This window comes from Leiobunum rupestre, chromosome 1 (assembly GCF_980474605.1).
Source record: "Leiobunum rupestre chromosome 1, qqLeiRupe1.1.hap1, whole genome shotgun sequence".
NCBI lineage: Eukaryota > Metazoa > Arthropoda > Arachnida > Opiliones > Sclerosomatidae > Leiobunum > Leiobunum rupestre.
In genome coordinates, this window is record NC_143384.1 from 83,712,419 (window position 1) to 83,729,254 (window position 16,836).

Sequence of the window (16,836 nt, forward strand, 5' to 3'; positions counted from 1 at the left end):
GTATCGCTATAAATAATAATATTTATCAAGATATTTCACATCGCGATGGTGGTATAGTGGTGAGCATATCTGCCTTCCAAGCAGTTGACGTGAGGTCGATTCCCGGCCGTCGCACGCGCTTCTTCTTAATATGTTATTCCAGTGTATCGCTATGAATAATAATATTGATCAAAATACTTCACATCGCGATGGTGGTATAGTGGTGAGCATAGCTGCCTTCCGAGCAGTTGACCCAGGGTCGATTCCCGGCCATCGTAAGCGCTTTTTCTTTATATGTTATTCCAGTGTATCGCTATGAATAATAATATTTGTAACGTTATTTCACCTCGTGATAGTGGTATAGTGGTGCGCATAGCTGCCTTCCAAGCAGTTGACCCGGGTTCGATTCCCGGCCATCGCACGCGCTTCTTCTTTATATGTTATTCCAGTGTATCGCTATGAATAATAATATTTGTAACGTTATATCACCTCGGTATAGTGGTGAGCGTAGCTGCCTTCCACGCAGTTGACCTGCGTTCGATTTCCTGCCATCGCACGCGCTTCTTCTTTATATGTTATTCCAGTGTATCGCTATAAATAATAATATTTATCAAGATATATCACATCGCGATGGTGGTATAGTGGTGAGCATAGCTGCCTTCCAAGCAGTTGACCCGGGTTCGATTCCCGGCCATCGCACGCGCTTCTTCTTTATATGTTATTCCAGTGTATCGCTATGAATAATAATATTTGTAACGTTATTTCACCTCGTGATAGTGGTATAGTGGTGCGCATAGCTGCCTTCCAAGCAGTTGACCCGGGTTCGATTCCCGGCCATCGCACGCGCTTCTTCTTTATATGTTATTCCAGTGTATCGCTATGAATAATAATATTTGTAACGTTATATCACCTCGTGATAGTGGTATAGTGGTGAGCGTAGCTGCCTTCCACGCAGTTGACCTGCGTTCGATTTCCTGCCATCGCACGCGCTTCTTCTTTATATGTTATTCCAGTGTATCGCTATAAATAATAATATTTATCAAGATATATCACATCGCGATGGTGGTATAGTGGTGAGCATAGCTGCCTTCCAAGCAGTTGACCCGGATTCGATTCCCGGCCATCGCACGCGCTTCTTCTTTATATGTTATTCCAGTGTATCGCTATGAATAATAATATTTATCAAGATACTTCACATCGCGATGGTGGTATATTGGTGAGCATAGGTGCCTTCCACGCAGTTGACCTGCGTTCGATTCCCTGCCATCGCACGCGCTTCTTCTTTATATGTTATTCCAGTGTATCGCTATAAATAATAATATTTATCAAGGTATTTCACATCGCGACGGTGGTTTAGTGGTGAACAAAGCTGCCTTCCAAGCAGTTGACCCGGGTTCGATTCCCGGCCAGCGCACGCGCTTCTTCTTTATATGTTATTCCAGTGTATCGCTATAAATAATAATATTTGTAACGTTATTTCACCTCGTGATAGTGGTATAGTGGTGAGCATAGCTGCTTTCCAAGCAGTTGACCCGGGTTCGATTCCCGGTTATCGCACGCGCTTCTTCTTTATATGTTATTCCAGTGTATCGCTATAAATAATAATATTTATCAAGATATATCACATCGCGATGGTGGTATAGTGGTGAGCATAGCTGCCTTCCAAGCAGTTGACCCGGGTTCGATTCCCGGTCATCGCACGCGCTTCTTCTTTATATTTTATTCCAGTGTATCGCTATGAATAATAATATTTATCAAGAAACTTCACATCGCGATGGTGGTATATTGGTGAGCATAGGTGCCTTCCACGCAGTTGACCTGCGTTCGATTCCCTGCCATCGCACGCGCTTCTTCTTTATATGTTATTCCAGTGTATCGCTATAAATAATAATATTTATCAAGGTATTTCACATCGCGACTGTGGTTTAGTGGTGAACAAAGCTGCCTTCCAAGCAGTTGACCCGGGTTCGATTCCCGGCCAGCGCACGCGCTTCTTCTTTATATGTTATTCCAGTGTATCGCTATAAATAATAATATTTGTAACGTTATTTCACCTCGTGATAGTGGTATAGTGGTGAGCATAGCTGCCTTCCAAGCAGTTGACCCGGGTTCGATTCCCGGTTATCGCACGCGATTCTTTGTTGTATGTTATTCCAGTGTATCGCTATGAATAATAATATTTATCAACATATTTCACATCGCGATGGTGGTATAGTGGTGAGCATAGCTGCCTTCCAAGCTGTTGACCCGGGTTCGATTCCCGGCCATCGCACGCGCTTCTTCTTTATATGTTATTCCAGTGTATCGCTATGAATAATAATATTGATCAAGCTACTTCACATCGTGATGGTGGTATAGTGGTGAGCATAGCTGCCTGCCAAGCAGTTGACCCGGGTTCGATTCCCGGCCAGCGCACGCGCTTCTTCTTTATATGTTATTCCAGTGTATCGCTATGAATAATAATATTGATCAAGATACTTCACATCGCGATGGTGAGCATAGCTGCCTTCCGAGCAGTTGACCCAGTGTCGATTCCCGGCCATCGTAAGCGCTTTTTCTTTATATGTTATTCCAGTGGATCGCTATGAATAATAATATTTATCAACATACTTCACATCGTGATGGTGGTATACCACTATATATAGTTGTGAGCGTAGCTGCCTTCCAAGCATTTGACCCGGTTTCGATTCCCGGCCATCGCACGCGCTTCTTCTTTATATGTTATTCCAGTGTATCGCTATGAATAATAATATTTATCAACACATTGCACATCGCGATGGTGGTATAGTGGTGAGCATAGCTGCCTTCTAAGCAGTTGACCCGGGTTCGATTCCCGGCCATCGCACGCGCTTCTTCTTTATGTGTTATTCCAGTGTATCGCTATGAATAATAATATTTATCAACATATATCACATCGCGATGGTGGTATAGTGGTGAGCATAGTTGCCTTCCAAGCAGTTGACCCGGTTTCGATTCCCGGCCATCGCACGCGCTTCTTCTTTATATGTTATTCCAGTGTATCGCTATGAATAATAATATTTATCAAGATACTTTACATCGCGATGGTGGTATAGTGGTGAGCGTAGCTGCCTTCCAAGCAGTTGACCCGGGTTCGATTCCCGGCCATCGCACGCGCTTCTTCTTTATATGTTATTCCAGTGTATCGCTATGAATAATAATATTTGTAACGTTATTTCACCTCGTGATAGTGGTATAGTGGTGCGCATAGCTGCCTTCCAAGCAGTTGACCCGGGTTCGATTCCAGGCCATCACACGCGCTTCTTCTTTATATGTTATTCCAGTGTATCGCTTTGAATAATAATATTTGTAACGTTATTTCACCTCGTGATAGTGGTATAGTGGTGCGCATAGCTGCCTTCCAAGCAGTTGACCCGGGTTCGATTCCCGGCCATCGCACGCGCTTCTTCTTTATATGTTATTCCAGTGTATCGCTATGAATAATAATATTTGTAACGTTATATCACCTCGTGATAGTGGTATAGTGGTGAGCGTAGCTGCCTTCCACGCAGTTGACCTGCGTTCGATTTCCTGCCATCGCACGCGCTTCTTCTTTATATGTTATTCCAGTGTATCGCTATGAATAATAATATTGATCAAGATACTTCACATCGCGATGGTGGTATAGTGGTGAGCATAGCTGCCTTCCGAGCAGTTGACCCAGGGTCGATTCCCGGCCATCGTAAGCGCTTTTTCTTTATATGTTATTCCAGTGTATCGCTATGAATAATAATATTTATCAAGATACTTCACATCGCGATGGTGGTATATTGGTGAGCATAGGTGCCTTCCACGCAGTTGACCTGCGTTCGATTCCCTGCCATCGCACGCGCTTCTTCTTTATATGTTATTCCAGTGTATCGCTATAAATAATAATATTTATCAAGGTATTTCACATCGCGACGGTGGTTTAGTGGTGAACAAAGCTGCCTTCCGAGCAGTTGACCCAGGGTCGATTCCCGGCCATCGTAAGCGCTTTTTCTTTATATGTTATTCCAGTGTATCGCTATGAATAATAATATTTATCAAGATACTTCACATCGCGATGGTGGTATAGTGGAGAGCATAGCTGCCTGCCAAGCAGTTGACCCGGGTTCGATTCCCGGCCAGCGCACGCGCTTCTTCTTTATATGTTATTTCAGTGTATCGCTATGAATAATAATATTGATCAAGATACTTTACATCGCGATGGTGGTATAGTGGTGAGCATAGCTGCCTTCCGAGCAGTTGACCCAGGGTCGATTCCCGGCCATCGTAAGCGCTTCTTCTTTATATGTTATTCCAGTGTATCGCTATAAATAATAATATTTATCAAGATATATCACATCGCGATGGTGGTATAGTGGTGAGCATAGCTGCCTTCCAAGCAGTTGACCCGGGTTCGATTCCCGGCCATCGCACGCGCTTCTTCTTTATATGTTATTCCAGTGTATCGCTATGAATAATAATATTTATCAAGATACTTCACATCGCGATGGTGGTATATTGGTGAGCATAGGTGCCTTCCACGCAGTTGACCTGCGTTCGATTCCCTGCCATCGCACGCGCTTCTTCTTTATATGTTATTCCAGTGTATCGCTATAAATAATAATATTTATCAAGGTATTTCACATCGCGACGGTGGTTTAGTGGTGAACAAAGCTGCCTTCCGAGCAGTTGACCCAGGGTCGATTCCCGGCCATCGTAAGCGCTTCTTCTTTATATGTTATTCCAGTGTATCGCTATAAATAATAATATTTATCAAGATACTTCACATCGCGATGGTGGTATAGTGGAGAGCATAGCTGCCTGCCAAGCAGTTGACCCGGGTTCGATTCCCGGCCAGCGCACGCGCTTCTTCTTTATATGTTATTCCAGTGTATCGCTATGAATAATAATATTGATCAAGGTATTTCACATCGCGACGGTGGTTTAGTGGTGAACAAAGCTGCCTTCCGAGCAGTTGACCCAGGGTCGATTCCCGGCCATCGTAAGCGCTTCTTCTTTATATGTTATTCCAGTGTATCGCTATAAATAATAATATTTATCAAGATATATCACATCGCGATGGTGGTATAGTGGTGCGCATAGCTGCCTTCCAAGCAGTAGACCCGGGTTCGATTCCCGGCCATCGCACGCGCTTCTTCTTTATATGTTATTCCAGTGTATCGCTATGAATAATAATATTGGTAACGTTACATCACCTCGTGATAGTGGTATAGTGGTGAGCGTAGCTACCTTCCACGCAGTTGACCTGCGTTCGATTTCCTGCCATCGCACGCGCTTCTTCTTTATATGTTATTCCAGTGTATCGCTATAAATAATAATATTTATCAAGATATATCACATCGCGATGGTGGTATAGTGGTGAGCATAGCTGCCTTCCAAGCAGTTGACCCGGGTTCGATTCCCGGCCATCGCACGCGCTTCTTCTTTATATGTTATTCCAGTGTATCGCTATGAATAATAATATTTATCAAGATACTTCACATCGCGATGGTAGTATAGTGGTGAGCATAACTGCCTTCCAAGCAGTTGACGCGAGGTCGATTCCCGGCCGTCGCACGCGCTTCTTCTTTATATGTTATTCCAGTGTATCGCTATGAATAATAATATTGATCAAGATACTTCACATCGCGATGGTGGTATAGTGGTGAGCATAGCTGCCTTCCGAGCAGTTGACCCAGGGTCGATTCCCGGCCATCGTAAGCGCTTTTTCTTTATATGTTATTCCAGTGTATCGCTATGAATAATAATATTTATCAAGATACTTCACATCGCGATGGTGGTATAGTGGAGAGCATAGCTGCCTGCCAAGCAGTTGACCCGGGTTCGATTCCCGGCCAGCGCACGCGCTTCTTCTTTATATGTTATTCCAGTGTATCGCTATGAATAATAATATTGATCAACACATTTCACATCGCGATGGTGGTATAGTGGTGAGCATAGTTGCCTTCCAAGCAGTTGACCCGGGTTCGATTCCCGGCCATCGCACGCGCTTCTTCTTTATGTGTTATTCCAGTGTATCGCTATGAATAATAATATTTATCAACATATATCACATCGCGATGGTGGTATAGTGGTGAGCATAGTTGCCTTCCAAGCAGTTGACCCGGTTTCGATTCCCGGCCATCGCACGCGCTTCTTCTTTATATGTTATTCCAGTGTATCGCTATGAATAATAATATTTATCAAGTTACTTCACATCGCGATGGTGGTATAGTGGTGAGCATAGCTGCCTTCCAAGCAGTTGACCCGGGTTCGATTCCCGGCCATCGCACGCGCTTCTTCTTTATATGTTATTCCAGTGTATCGCTATGAATAATAAAATTTATCAACATAAATCACATCGCGATGGTGGTATAGTGGTGAGCATAGTTGCCTTCCAAGCAGTTGACCCGGGTTCGATTCCCGGCCATCGCACGCGCTTCTTCTTTATATGTTATTCCAGTGTATCGCTATGAATAATAATATTTATCAAGATACTTCACATCGCGATGGTAGTATAGTGGTGAGCGTAGCTGCCTTCCAAAAATTTGACCCGAGTTCGATTCCCGGCCATAGCACGCGCTTCTTCTTTATATGTTATTCCAGTGTATCGCTATAAATAATAATATTTATCAAAATACTTCACATCGCGATGGTGGTATAGTGGTGAGCATAGCTGCCTTCAGAGCAGTTGACCCAGGGTCGATTCCCGGCCATCGTAAGCGCTTTTTCTTTATATGTTATTCCAGTGTATCGCTATGAATAATAATATTGATCAAGATACTTCACATCGCGATGGTGGTATAGTGGTGAGCATAGCTGCCTTCCGAGCAGTTGACCCAGGGTCGATTCCCGGCCATCGTAAGCGCCTTTTCTTTATATGTTATTCCAGTGTATCGCTATGAATAATAATATTTGTAACGTTATTTCACCTCGTGATAGTGGTATAGTGGTGCGCATAGCTGCCTTCCAAGCAGTTGACCCGGGTTCGATTCCCGGCCATCGCACGCGCTTCTTCTTTATATGTTATTCCAGTGTATCGCTATGAATAATAATATTTATCAACATAAATCACATCGCGATGGTGGTATAGTGGTGAGCATAGTTGCCTTCCAAGCAGTTGACCCGGGTTCGATTCCCGGCCATCGCACGCGCTTCTTCTTTATATGTTATTCCAGTGTATCGCTATGAATAATAATATTTATCAAGATACTTCACATCGCGATGGTAGTATAGTGGTGAGCGTAGCTGCCTTCCAAAACTTTGACCCGAGTTCGATTCCCGGCCATAGCACGCGCTTCTTCTTTATATGTTATTCCAGTGTATCGCTATAAATAATAATATTTATCAAGATATTTCACATCGCGATGGTGGTATAGTGGTGAGCATAACTGCCTTCCAAGCAGTTGACGCGAGGTCGATTCCCGGCCGTCGCACGCGCTTCTTCTTTATATGTTATTCCAGTGTATCGCTATGAATAATAATATTGATCAAAATACTTCACATCGCGATGGTGGTATAGTGGTGAGCATAGCTGCCTTCCGAGCAGTTGACCCAGGGTCGATTCCCGGCCATCGTAAGCGCTTTTTCTTTATATGTTATTCCAGTGTATCGCTATGAATAATAATATTTGTAACGTTAGTTCACCTCGTGATAGTGGTACAGTGGTGCGCATAGCTGCCTTCCAAGCAGTTGACCCGGGTTCGATTCCCGGCCATCGCACGCGCTTCTTCTTTATATGTTATTCCAGTGTATCGCTATGAATAATAATATTTGTAACGTTATATCACCTCGGTATAGTGGTGAGCGTAGCTGCCTTCCACGCAGTTGACCTGCGTTCGATTTCCTGCCATCGCACGCGCTTCTTCTTTATATGTTATTCCAGTGTATCGCTATAAATAATAATATTTATCAAGATATATCACATCGCGATGGTGGTATAGTGGTGAGCATAGCTGCCTTCCAAGCAGTTGACCCGGGTTCGATTCCCGGCCATCGCACGCGCTTCTTCTTTATATGTTATTCCAGTGTATCGCTATGAATAATAATATTTGTAACGTTATTTCACCTCGTGATAGTGCTATAGTGGTGCGCATAGCTGCCTTCCAAGCAGTTGACCCGGGTTCGATTCCCGGCAATCGCACGCGCTTCTTCTTTATATGTTATTCCAGTGTATCGCTATGAATAATAATATTTATCAACATAAATCACATCGCGATGGTGGTATAGTGGTGAGCATAGTTGCCTTCCAAGCAGTTGACCCGGGTTCGATTCCCGGCCATCGCACGCGCTTCTTCTTTATATGTTATTCCAGTGTATCGCTATGAATAATAATATTTATCAAGATACTTCACATCGCGATGGTAGTATAGTGGTGAGCGTAGCTGCCTTCCAAAAATTTGACCCGAGTTCGATTCCCGGCCATAGCACGCGCTTCTTCTTTATATGTTATTCCAGTGTATCGCTATAAATAATAATATTTATCAAGATATTTCACATCGCGATGGTGGTATAGTGGTGAGCATAACTGCCTTCCAAGCAGTTGACGCGAGGTCGATTCCCGGCCGTCGCACGCGCTTCTTCTTTATATGTTATTCCAGTGTATCGCTATGAATAATAATATTGATCAAAATACTTCACATCGCGATGGTGGTATAGTGGAGAGCATAGCTGCCTGCCAAGCAGTTGACCCGGGTTCGATTCCCGGCCAGCGCACGCGCTTCTTCTTTATATGTTATTCCAGTGTATCGCTATGAATAATAATATTGATCAACACATTTCACATCGCGATGGTGGTATAGTGGTGAGCATAGTTGCCTTCCAAAAATTTGACCCGAGTTCGATTCCCGGCCATAGCACGCGCTTCTTCTTTATATGTTATTCCAGTGTATCGCTATGAATAATAATATTGATCAAAATACTTCACATCGCGATGGTGGTATAGTGGAGAGCATAGCTGCCTGCCAAGCAGTTGACCCGGGTTCGATTCCCGGCCAGCGCACGCGCTTCTTCTTTATATGTTATTCCAGTGTATCGCTATGAATAATAATATTGATCAACACATTTCACATCGCGATGGTGGTATAGTGGTGAGCATAGTTGCCTTCCAAAAATTTGACCCGAGTTCGATTCCCGGCCATAGCACGCGCTTCTTCTTTATATGTTATTCCAGTGTATCGCTATGAATAATAATATTGATCAAGATACTTCACATCGCGATGGTGGTATAGTGGTGAGCATAGCTGCCTTCCGAGCAGTTGACCCAGGGTCGATTCCCGACCATCGTAAGCGCTTTTTCTTTATATGTTATTCCAGTGTATCGCTATGAATAATAATATTTATCAAGATACTTCACATCGCGATGGTGGTATAGTGGTGAGCGTAGCTGCCTTCCAAAAATTTGACCCGAGGTCGATTCCCGGCCGTCGCACGCGCTTCTTCTTTATATGTTATTCCAGTGTATCGCTATGAATAATAATATTGATCAAAATACTTCACATCGCGATGGTGGTATAGTGGAGAGCATAGCTGCCTGCCAAGCAGTTGACCCGGGTTCGATTCCCGGCCATCGCACGCGCTTCTTCTTTATATGTTATTCCAGTGTATCGCTATGAATAATAATATTTATCAAGATACTTCACATCGCGATGGTAGTATAGTGGTGAGCGTAGCTGCCTTCCAAAAATTTGACCCGAGTTCGATTCCCGGCCATAGCACGCGCTTCTTCTTTATATGTTATTCCAGTGTATCGCTATGAATAATAATATTGATCAAGATACTTCACATCGCGATGGTGGTATAGTGGTGAGCATAGCTGCCTTCCGAGCAGTTGACCCAGGGTCGATTCCCGACCATCGTAAGCGCTTTTTCTTTATATGTTATTCCAGTGTATCGCTATGAATAATAATATTTATCAAGATACTTCACATCGCGATGGTGGTATAGTGGAGAGCATAGCTGCCTGCCAAGCAGTTGACCCGGGTTCGATTCCCGGCCAGCGCACGCGCTTCTTCTTTATATGTTATTCCAGTGTATCGCTATGAATAATAATATTGATCAACACATTTCACATCGCGATGGTGGTATAGTGGTGAGCATAGTTGCCTTCCAAGCAGTTGACCCGGGTTCGATTCCCGGCCATCGCACGCGCTTCTTCTTTATGTGTTATTCCAGTGTATCGCTATGAATAATAATATTTATCAACATATATCACATCGCGATGGAGGTATAGTGGTGAGCATAGTTGCCTTCCAAGCAGTTGACCCGGTTTCGATTCCCGGCCATCGCACGCGCTTCTTCTTTATATGTTATTCCAGTGTATCGCTATGAATAATAATATTTATCAAGTTACTTCACATCGCGATGGTGGTATAGTGGTGAGCATAGCTGCCTTCCAAGCAGTTGACCCGGGTTCGATTCCCGGCCATCGCACGCGCTTCTTCTTTATATGTTATTCCAGTGTATCGCTATGAATAATAATATTTATCAACATAAATCACATCGCGATGGTGGTATAGTGGTGAGCATAGTTGCCTTCCAAGCAGTTGACCCGGGTTCGATTCCCGGCCATCGCACGCGCTTCTTCTTTATATGTTATTCCAGTGTATCGCTATGAATAATAATATTTATCAAGATACTTCACATCGCGATGGTAGTATAGTGGTGAGCGTAGCTGCCTTCCAAAAATTTGACCCGAGTTCGATTCCCGGCCATAGCACGCGCTTCTTCTTTATATGTTATTCCAGTGTATCGCTATAAATAATAATATTTATCAAAATACTTCACATCGCGATGGTGGTATAGTGGTGAGCATAGCTGCCTTCCGAGCAGTTGACCCAGGGTCGATTCCCGGCCATCGTAAGCGCTTTTTCTTTATATGTTATTCCAGTGTATCGCTATGAATAATAATATTGATCAAGATACTTCACATCGCGATGGTGGTATAGTGGTGAGCATAGCTGCCTTCCGAGCAGTTGACCCAGGGTCGATTCCCGGCCATCGTAAGCGCCTTTTCTTTATATGTTATTCCAGTGTATCGCTATGAATAATAATATTTGTAACGTTATTTCACATCGTGATAGTGGTATAGTGGTGCGCATAGCTGCCTTCCAAGCAGTTGACCCGGGTTCGATTCCCGGCCATCGCACGCGCTTCTTCTTTATATGTTATTCCAGTGTATCGCTATGAATAATAATATTTATCAACATAAATCACATCGCGATGGTGGTATAGTGGTGAGCATAGTTGCCTTCCAAGCAGTTGACCCGGGTTCGATTCCCGGCCATCGCACGCGCTTCTTCTTTATATGTTATTCCAGTGTATCGCTATGAATAATAATATTTATCAAGATACTTCACATCGCGATGGTAGTATAGTGGTGAGCGTAGCTGCCTTCCAAAACTTTGACCCGAGTTCGATTCCCGGCCATAGCACGCGCTTCTTCTTTATATGTTATTCCAGTGTATCGCTATAAATAATAATATTTATCAAGATATTTCACATCGCGATGGTGGTATAGTGGTGAGCATAACTGCCTTCCAAGCAGTTGACGCGAGGTCGATTCCCGGCAGAGATAAGGGAGTGCGTATGCCGATAAGGGGCACCTGCGGGCGGGTGAAACGGGCCCCTATAGGGGCCCCCCTTTTGCGGCAATATTCGGCGGGGTCAAAAGGTTAGCTGATTTACGAGGTCAATAGGTTATCTGCCCCTATGGACACGATGCAAACAGCCGTTAAAAGAGGGTGAAACAGGCCCCTATAGGGCCCCCATTTTGCGTACATTTTCGGCGGGGTCAAAAGGTTAGCTGTTTTACGAGGTTGATTTACTATGTTAGGTCAATAGGTTATCTGCCCCTATGGTGGTGACACGATGTTATGCAAACAGCCGGCCCGTCATAGTTAATAGCTGGAGGCACCCCATTTTAGGTCAAAAGGTTAGCTGATTTACGATGTTATAACCCATAAAACCCAGGTGCTAACCCATTATAGGTCAATAGGTTATCTGCCCCTATGGCGGTGACATGATGTTATGCAAACAGCCGGCCCGTCATAGTTAATAGCTGGAGGCACCCCATTTTAGGTCAAAAGGTTAGATGATTTACGATGTTATAACCCATAAAACCCAGGTGCTAACCCATTATAGGTCAACAGGTTATCTCCCCCTATGGTGGTGACACGATGTTATGCAAACAGCCGGCCCGTCATAGTTAATAGCTGGAGGCACCCCCATTTTAGGTCAAAAGGTTAGATGATTTACGATGTTATAACCCATAAAACCCAGGTGTTAACCCATTTTAGGTCAATAGGTTATCTGCCCCTATTCGGCAGGCGGTGTGGACTGACACGATGTTATGCAAACAGCCTACCCGTCATAGTGAATGTCTGGCACCTGTCTTTCGAGTTGGTAATAAATAGTTCAATGGGTTTTCGCCGACAAACACTTTCAAACACTTTCGGGCCCCTAAGGGTTGTAAAAGGGTACCGTAAAATAGCGGGTGGTCATCGGTAAAAGTGTTTTGGAAAAAAAGAGCAGAGTGTATACAAATTATAAGGTTTTATTATTGCTCCCAATCGCTAGAAATTGGCTTTTTTTTCCCATTCACTATAAATCGCAGCAGTTTGCCAGAATTAGTTTTATCTCTCCGAAATAATTAATGTACCCAAAATTGGACCGCCAGTTTATTATTCTTTTTAGGGGGATCTCTATGGGCGTTTAACATTACAATAAAGCTAAAAGGTCCAGTTTGGGGTACATTTGGTCCGAAATGGGGTACATAGGGGCGAAAATGGTGACTTTGGTCGTTTTTAGGGTACATTTGGTCCATTTGGGTCCATTTTAGGGTACATCCGAATTGCAATTGGAAAAACGAAGAGCCGTAATTTGTTCCACTCATCCCTAAACTCCTTAAATTTATTGCTATAATTTATTTATCGCTGGCGAACCCTAGAATATAATTAATAAGGAAAAGTTATTTAAATTTAATTTAGAACTTTTGTTTACATGATTACGACTAATCCGATATGATATATAATCCGTTTAAATCGTAATTTATCTATATAATTGTAATTAATTCGACATTTTAAAGGGTTGAAACGAACTACCTTCTGCAACTTGTATAAATAATTTAATTAAAAGTTCTAACTCACGTATTTGTAGTGTCTAGCCGCAGTATCGTCTGACATACGAGGGACAGCGACTTCCCACCCCACCACACCCCACAGTCGCATTCGAATCTTCTTTAACTAAGAACTCTCTGCATAATTAATTTTTATAAAGTAAAAAAATAACCTTATTAATAGTTAATTAATAAGATATATAAATAATTATGCTTTATATGCTTTACGTAATGTGTTTACTTCTATATTAAGCTATTTTAAATACCATTATTGGGCTCAAGTACATACCATAAATATAATATAGCAAATTTGAGGGTGTGTATTGACAATATAAATACCAAAACAGTAAAAAAAAATAACCTTGTTTAGCGTTTTTCGATTAGAAATTTATTATCAATGATCGTTATATAGTGATATACCATTTCTTATCTTGATAAGTTTACAGATAGAGGTAACCATTATTACGTTACAATGCGGTTTTTGTTATGGAACCAATGACAATAAGCTTTAAAATTTGCTTATCTTTGAAAAAAGTCTCTTATTTCCAAGAACTATCTTATCGTGTGTAGATGCTCTAGAATTTTTAAAGAGGAAATGGCTGTGCGATATAATATTATTTTGGCGTATTTCAATAGGTTTTTCTATAAAATGTTCAACGGCCGGTCTCCGTCACGCAACGCCAACTTCACTAATAAAAGTTGCCAGTACTTTTTTATTTCCTCTTGGCCATCGAAATCTCATATGTATCTAGAATGCTGCCGCCGACGGCCGAGCTTGTCGCCAGTTCGTTTTGAACCTTCAGCCAATGAGAGGCCGTAGAGTGGTTCCACCAAGGAGGATAATAATTCTCCTTGGTAAATATAATAAAATAGAAACTTACTTTTTTTTCTCTTTGACGGTACAAACAGAAACAATATTTCCATCAACGCGACTTCCCACCCCACCACACCCCACAGTCGCATTCGAATCTTCTTTAACTAAGAACTCTCTGCATAATTAATTTTTATAAAGTAAAAAAATAACCTTATTAATAGTTAATTAATAAGCTATATAAATAATTATGCTTTATATGCTTTACGTAATGTGTTTACTTCTATATTAAGCTATTTTAAATACCATTATTGTCTCAAGTACATACCATAAATATAATATAGCAAATTTGAGTGTGTGTGTTGACAATATAAATACCAAAACAGTAAAAAAAAAATAACCTTGTTTAGCGTTTTACGATTAGAAATTTATTATCAATGATCGTTATATAGTGATATACCATTTCTTATCTTGATAAGTTTACAGATAGATGTAACCATTATTACGTTACAATGCGGTTTTTATTATGGAACCAATGACAATAAGCTTTAAAATTTGCTTATCTTTGAAAAAAGTCTCTTATTTCCAAGAACTTGTATAATTATCTAGAATGTACTAGAGCTATTAGATATTTTGGATGAAAGGCGATCTAAAATTTATGCTTGTTTACTTAATTATTTCATTTAACCTCATTTTGGGTATGATCACTCTAGTACAAACATTGATCATAATCGATATCCTGAAACAATCATCAAATTGATAATATTATATTTTTAATGATTAATTAATCGCTTGTTTTATTTTTTATTACCTTAAGACATTTTCTCGTTATTTAATAAATTAATTGTACATTATTTATCGTTATTTAGTTTTTTGTCTATGATTATTTGATAAAAAACGTCTCTTATTCACAAGAACTTGTATATTTATCGAGAATGTACTAGCGCTATTAGATATTTTGGAGGAAAGGCGATCTAAAATTTATGTCTATTTACTTAATTATTCCATTTCACTCTAGCCTTAACCCAACCAGTGTTTATTCTTTATATTTAAATAAAGCATATGATGTTTTTTATATTGACAATATTCCGATTAAACAGAAGCGAAGATATAAGAAAAGGTTTTTATTGGAATATCCATTTCAGAAGACCAACGTCAGTGAATGAATTGGGCTAAATTTGGAATGATGTAATGAATAAGGGAATTATACATAACATAAAACTGAATTGTTGGAAGATACAGGGTTATATCAAATGAAGGTGCTGAATAAGTAAACGTTATCTGAAACACTTAACTTGGAAGAAAATCAAAATAGGGCTGATATTATTTCTACCCTCAGAACCCACATTTTATACTTTATATACGGAGATCCCTCAAAAATCGAGAACAGTTTATGAATAGACTCGGTTCGAGTAAAACGTATGTGTTTGTCTTCTTCGAATATAATCCAAATGGGTCGAAACAAATATATTCAGTGTCCAAGTTGCCAGAAACGAATACGTGGCTATAGATTAAGAACCCATAAATGTAAACGTACATCGTGTACAACATGCAATAAATCGTTTAAATCACAACTGAGTCGGCATATTAGACGGTGCAGTCTAAGCCCTCACAAAGTAAACTTGGGTAAAGTAGAAGCGGAAATTGATAAACAACGAGTCCGCGCAGAAGCCGTTGCTCGATCGGGACTACCATCGCATCTTTTTGGAAATTTGACAAGTGCTTGGGTGGAACAAATGAAAACCCCTAAACGAATAAACAAAGATATAGAACTTAGACCATGGCAGAAAAGTTTATTGGAACATTTAATTCTCTCAGACCGAAAAATAATATTTGTAATAGGAAAAGATGGAAATGAAGGAAAATCGTGGATGTTAAATTACTTGAAATCCCGTAACCCCGACTTTGTACATTGTCAGCAAGTGACAGTTTCGGGGAGTGAAATGCTTTTTCAATTGAAAAAAGTTTGCTCTGGTGTGAACCACTTTTTCTTTAACACCTTGAGAAGTATAAAAATATGCGACGAACACTTGGCAGTATTTGAAAGTTTAAAAGATGGTGAAATTGTTAGTACGAAATATAATTGTGTGAGTATAAATATTAGTACTCCAAATGTAGTTTGTGTTTTTGGAAATTATATGCCTGAATCTTACGGTTTAAGTTCTGATAGAATTGTACGATTTTATATAAAAAATAATTATTTATGTAAAAATTAATTATGAAATATGTATAGTAGAAATGTTAATATAAAATTTGCATAATTGAGGACGTGTGAATATAAAAATAGTAAACTTAAGGTTGTTTGTGTTTAATTCCCGATTTTTTTGGTATATGTTCATATTATAGCCGTCCTCAGGTTATCTATATAAAAACAAATGGTTGTACAAAAAAATGAAAAGAAAGAATAATAAAATTGTTGATTTAAACCAGAAAAGGTATGTCGGTCAAATGTTTGAGTTTTCTTAAATTTATTTCATATACATTTCTACATGTTTTAATTTCACTGTAATAAAGTCTCTAACACTTATGAATAGATAATTGTATAATTGATTTACAAGTTATTAGAGTTAGAAATTTAGTCTTAGCAATTGTTTTTTCACGCTTTATTTAAGTCAAGCAATAACATTTTTAAAAATGAAAGCTGTTAAACGAAATAAAATAAGCATTTCTGAACTTTTTATATTAATTATGTTTTATTATTTATAACGATATGGATTTCAATACATTTGAAGAAGCGAGTAAACTCAGCTTATCAGACTTGGGCAAAGTGGTTTTTAATTGATGGTGTTATATAATAAAATATACTTCAGCTTTTGAATAAGATTTTTTTCTATCCAACCGATATCCTTTATATAAAAACTGAAGTAATTTATCCATTCAATTCAACAAGCATTAAAAAACCCGGTTCAAGTCAGAATAGCTGTGCAAAGTACTAATAACGTAGAAA

At 40.4% G+C, this 16,836-nt stretch overlaps 20 non-coding genes across 20 annotated transcripts; all 20 read left to right on the forward strand.

The window, feature by feature from the left end:
* Window positions 1-606: 606 nt before the first annotated feature.
* On the forward strand, window positions 607-678 carry TRNAG-UCC (transfer RNA glycine (anticodon UCC)). Its single transcript has one exon. It is a non-coding gene; the product is annotated as a tRNA-Gly (tRNA).
* Window positions 679-1,607: 929 nt separating this feature from the next.
* On the forward strand, window positions 1,608-1,679 carry TRNAG-UCC (transfer RNA glycine (anticodon UCC)). The gene has a single exon. It is a non-coding gene; the product is annotated as a tRNA-Gly (tRNA).
* A 500-nt stretch (window positions 1,680-2,179) lies between these two features.
* Window positions 2,180-2,251, forward strand: TRNAG-UCC (transfer RNA glycine (anticodon UCC)). Its single transcript has one exon. It is a non-coding gene; the product is annotated as a tRNA-Gly (tRNA).
* A 71-nt stretch (window positions 2,252-2,322) lies between these two features.
* On the forward strand, window positions 2,323-2,396 carry TRNAG-GCC (transfer RNA glycine (anticodon GCC)). The gene has a single exon. It is a non-coding gene; the product is annotated as a tRNA-Gly (tRNA).
* Window positions 2,397-2,752: 356 nt separating this feature from the next.
* On the forward strand, window positions 2,753-2,824 carry TRNAR-UCU (transfer RNA arginine (anticodon UCU)). Its single transcript has one exon. It is a non-coding gene; the product is annotated as a tRNA-Arg (tRNA).
* A 214-nt stretch (window positions 2,825-3,038) lies between these two features.
* On the forward strand, window positions 3,039-3,110 carry TRNAG-UCC (transfer RNA glycine (anticodon UCC)). Its single transcript has one exon. It is a non-coding gene; the product is annotated as a tRNA-Gly (tRNA).
* A 1,215-nt stretch (window positions 3,111-4,325) lies between these two features.
* On the forward strand, window positions 4,326-4,397 carry TRNAG-UCC (transfer RNA glycine (anticodon UCC)). Its single transcript has one exon. It is a non-coding gene; the product is annotated as a tRNA-Gly (tRNA).
* A 643-nt stretch (window positions 4,398-5,040) lies between these two features.
* TRNAG-UCC (transfer RNA glycine (anticodon UCC)) lies at window positions 5,041-5,112 on the forward strand. Its single transcript has one exon. It is a non-coding gene; the product is annotated as a tRNA-Gly (tRNA).
* A 214-nt stretch (window positions 5,113-5,326) lies between these two features.
* Window positions 5,327-5,398, forward strand: TRNAG-UCC (transfer RNA glycine (anticodon UCC)). The gene has a single exon. It is a non-coding gene; the product is annotated as a tRNA-Gly (tRNA).
* Window positions 5,399-5,898: 500 nt separating this feature from the next.
* Window positions 5,899-5,970, forward strand: TRNAG-UCC (transfer RNA glycine (anticodon UCC)). The gene has a single exon. It is a non-coding gene; the product is annotated as a tRNA-Gly (tRNA).
* A 214-nt stretch (window positions 5,971-6,184) lies between these two features.
* On the forward strand, window positions 6,185-6,256 carry TRNAG-UCC (transfer RNA glycine (anticodon UCC)). Its single transcript has one exon. It is a non-coding gene; the product is annotated as a tRNA-Gly (tRNA).
* Window positions 6,257-6,327: 71 nt separating this feature from the next.
* TRNAG-UCC (transfer RNA glycine (anticodon UCC)) lies at window positions 6,328-6,399 on the forward strand. Its single transcript has one exon. It is a non-coding gene; the product is annotated as a tRNA-Gly (tRNA).
* A 643-nt stretch (window positions 6,400-7,042) lies between these two features.
* TRNAG-UCC (transfer RNA glycine (anticodon UCC)) lies at window positions 7,043-7,114 on the forward strand. The gene has a single exon. It is a non-coding gene; the product is annotated as a tRNA-Gly (tRNA).
* Window positions 7,115-7,892: 778 nt separating this feature from the next.
* TRNAG-UCC (transfer RNA glycine (anticodon UCC)) lies at window positions 7,893-7,964 on the forward strand. The gene has a single exon. It is a non-coding gene; the product is annotated as a tRNA-Gly (tRNA).
* A 214-nt stretch (window positions 7,965-8,178) lies between these two features.
* On the forward strand, window positions 8,179-8,250 carry TRNAG-UCC (transfer RNA glycine (anticodon UCC)). The gene has a single exon. It is a non-coding gene; the product is annotated as a tRNA-Gly (tRNA).
* Window positions 8,251-9,465: 1,215 nt separating this feature from the next.
* TRNAG-GCC (transfer RNA glycine (anticodon GCC)) lies at window positions 9,466-9,537 on the forward strand. The gene has a single exon. It is a non-coding gene; the product is annotated as a tRNA-Gly (tRNA).
* A 500-nt stretch (window positions 9,538-10,037) lies between these two features.
* Window positions 10,038-10,109, forward strand: TRNAG-UCC (transfer RNA glycine (anticodon UCC)). Its single transcript has one exon. It is a non-coding gene; the product is annotated as a tRNA-Gly (tRNA).
* A 214-nt stretch (window positions 10,110-10,323) lies between these two features.
* TRNAG-UCC (transfer RNA glycine (anticodon UCC)) lies at window positions 10,324-10,395 on the forward strand. The gene has a single exon. It is a non-coding gene; the product is annotated as a tRNA-Gly (tRNA).
* Window positions 10,396-10,466: 71 nt separating this feature from the next.
* Window positions 10,467-10,538, forward strand: TRNAG-UCC (transfer RNA glycine (anticodon UCC)). Its single transcript has one exon. It is a non-coding gene; the product is annotated as a tRNA-Gly (tRNA).
* Window positions 10,539-11,181: 643 nt separating this feature from the next.
* Window positions 11,182-11,253, forward strand: TRNAG-UCC (transfer RNA glycine (anticodon UCC)). The gene has a single exon. It is a non-coding gene; the product is annotated as a tRNA-Gly (tRNA).
* Window positions 11,254-16,836: the final 5,583 nt, after the last annotated feature.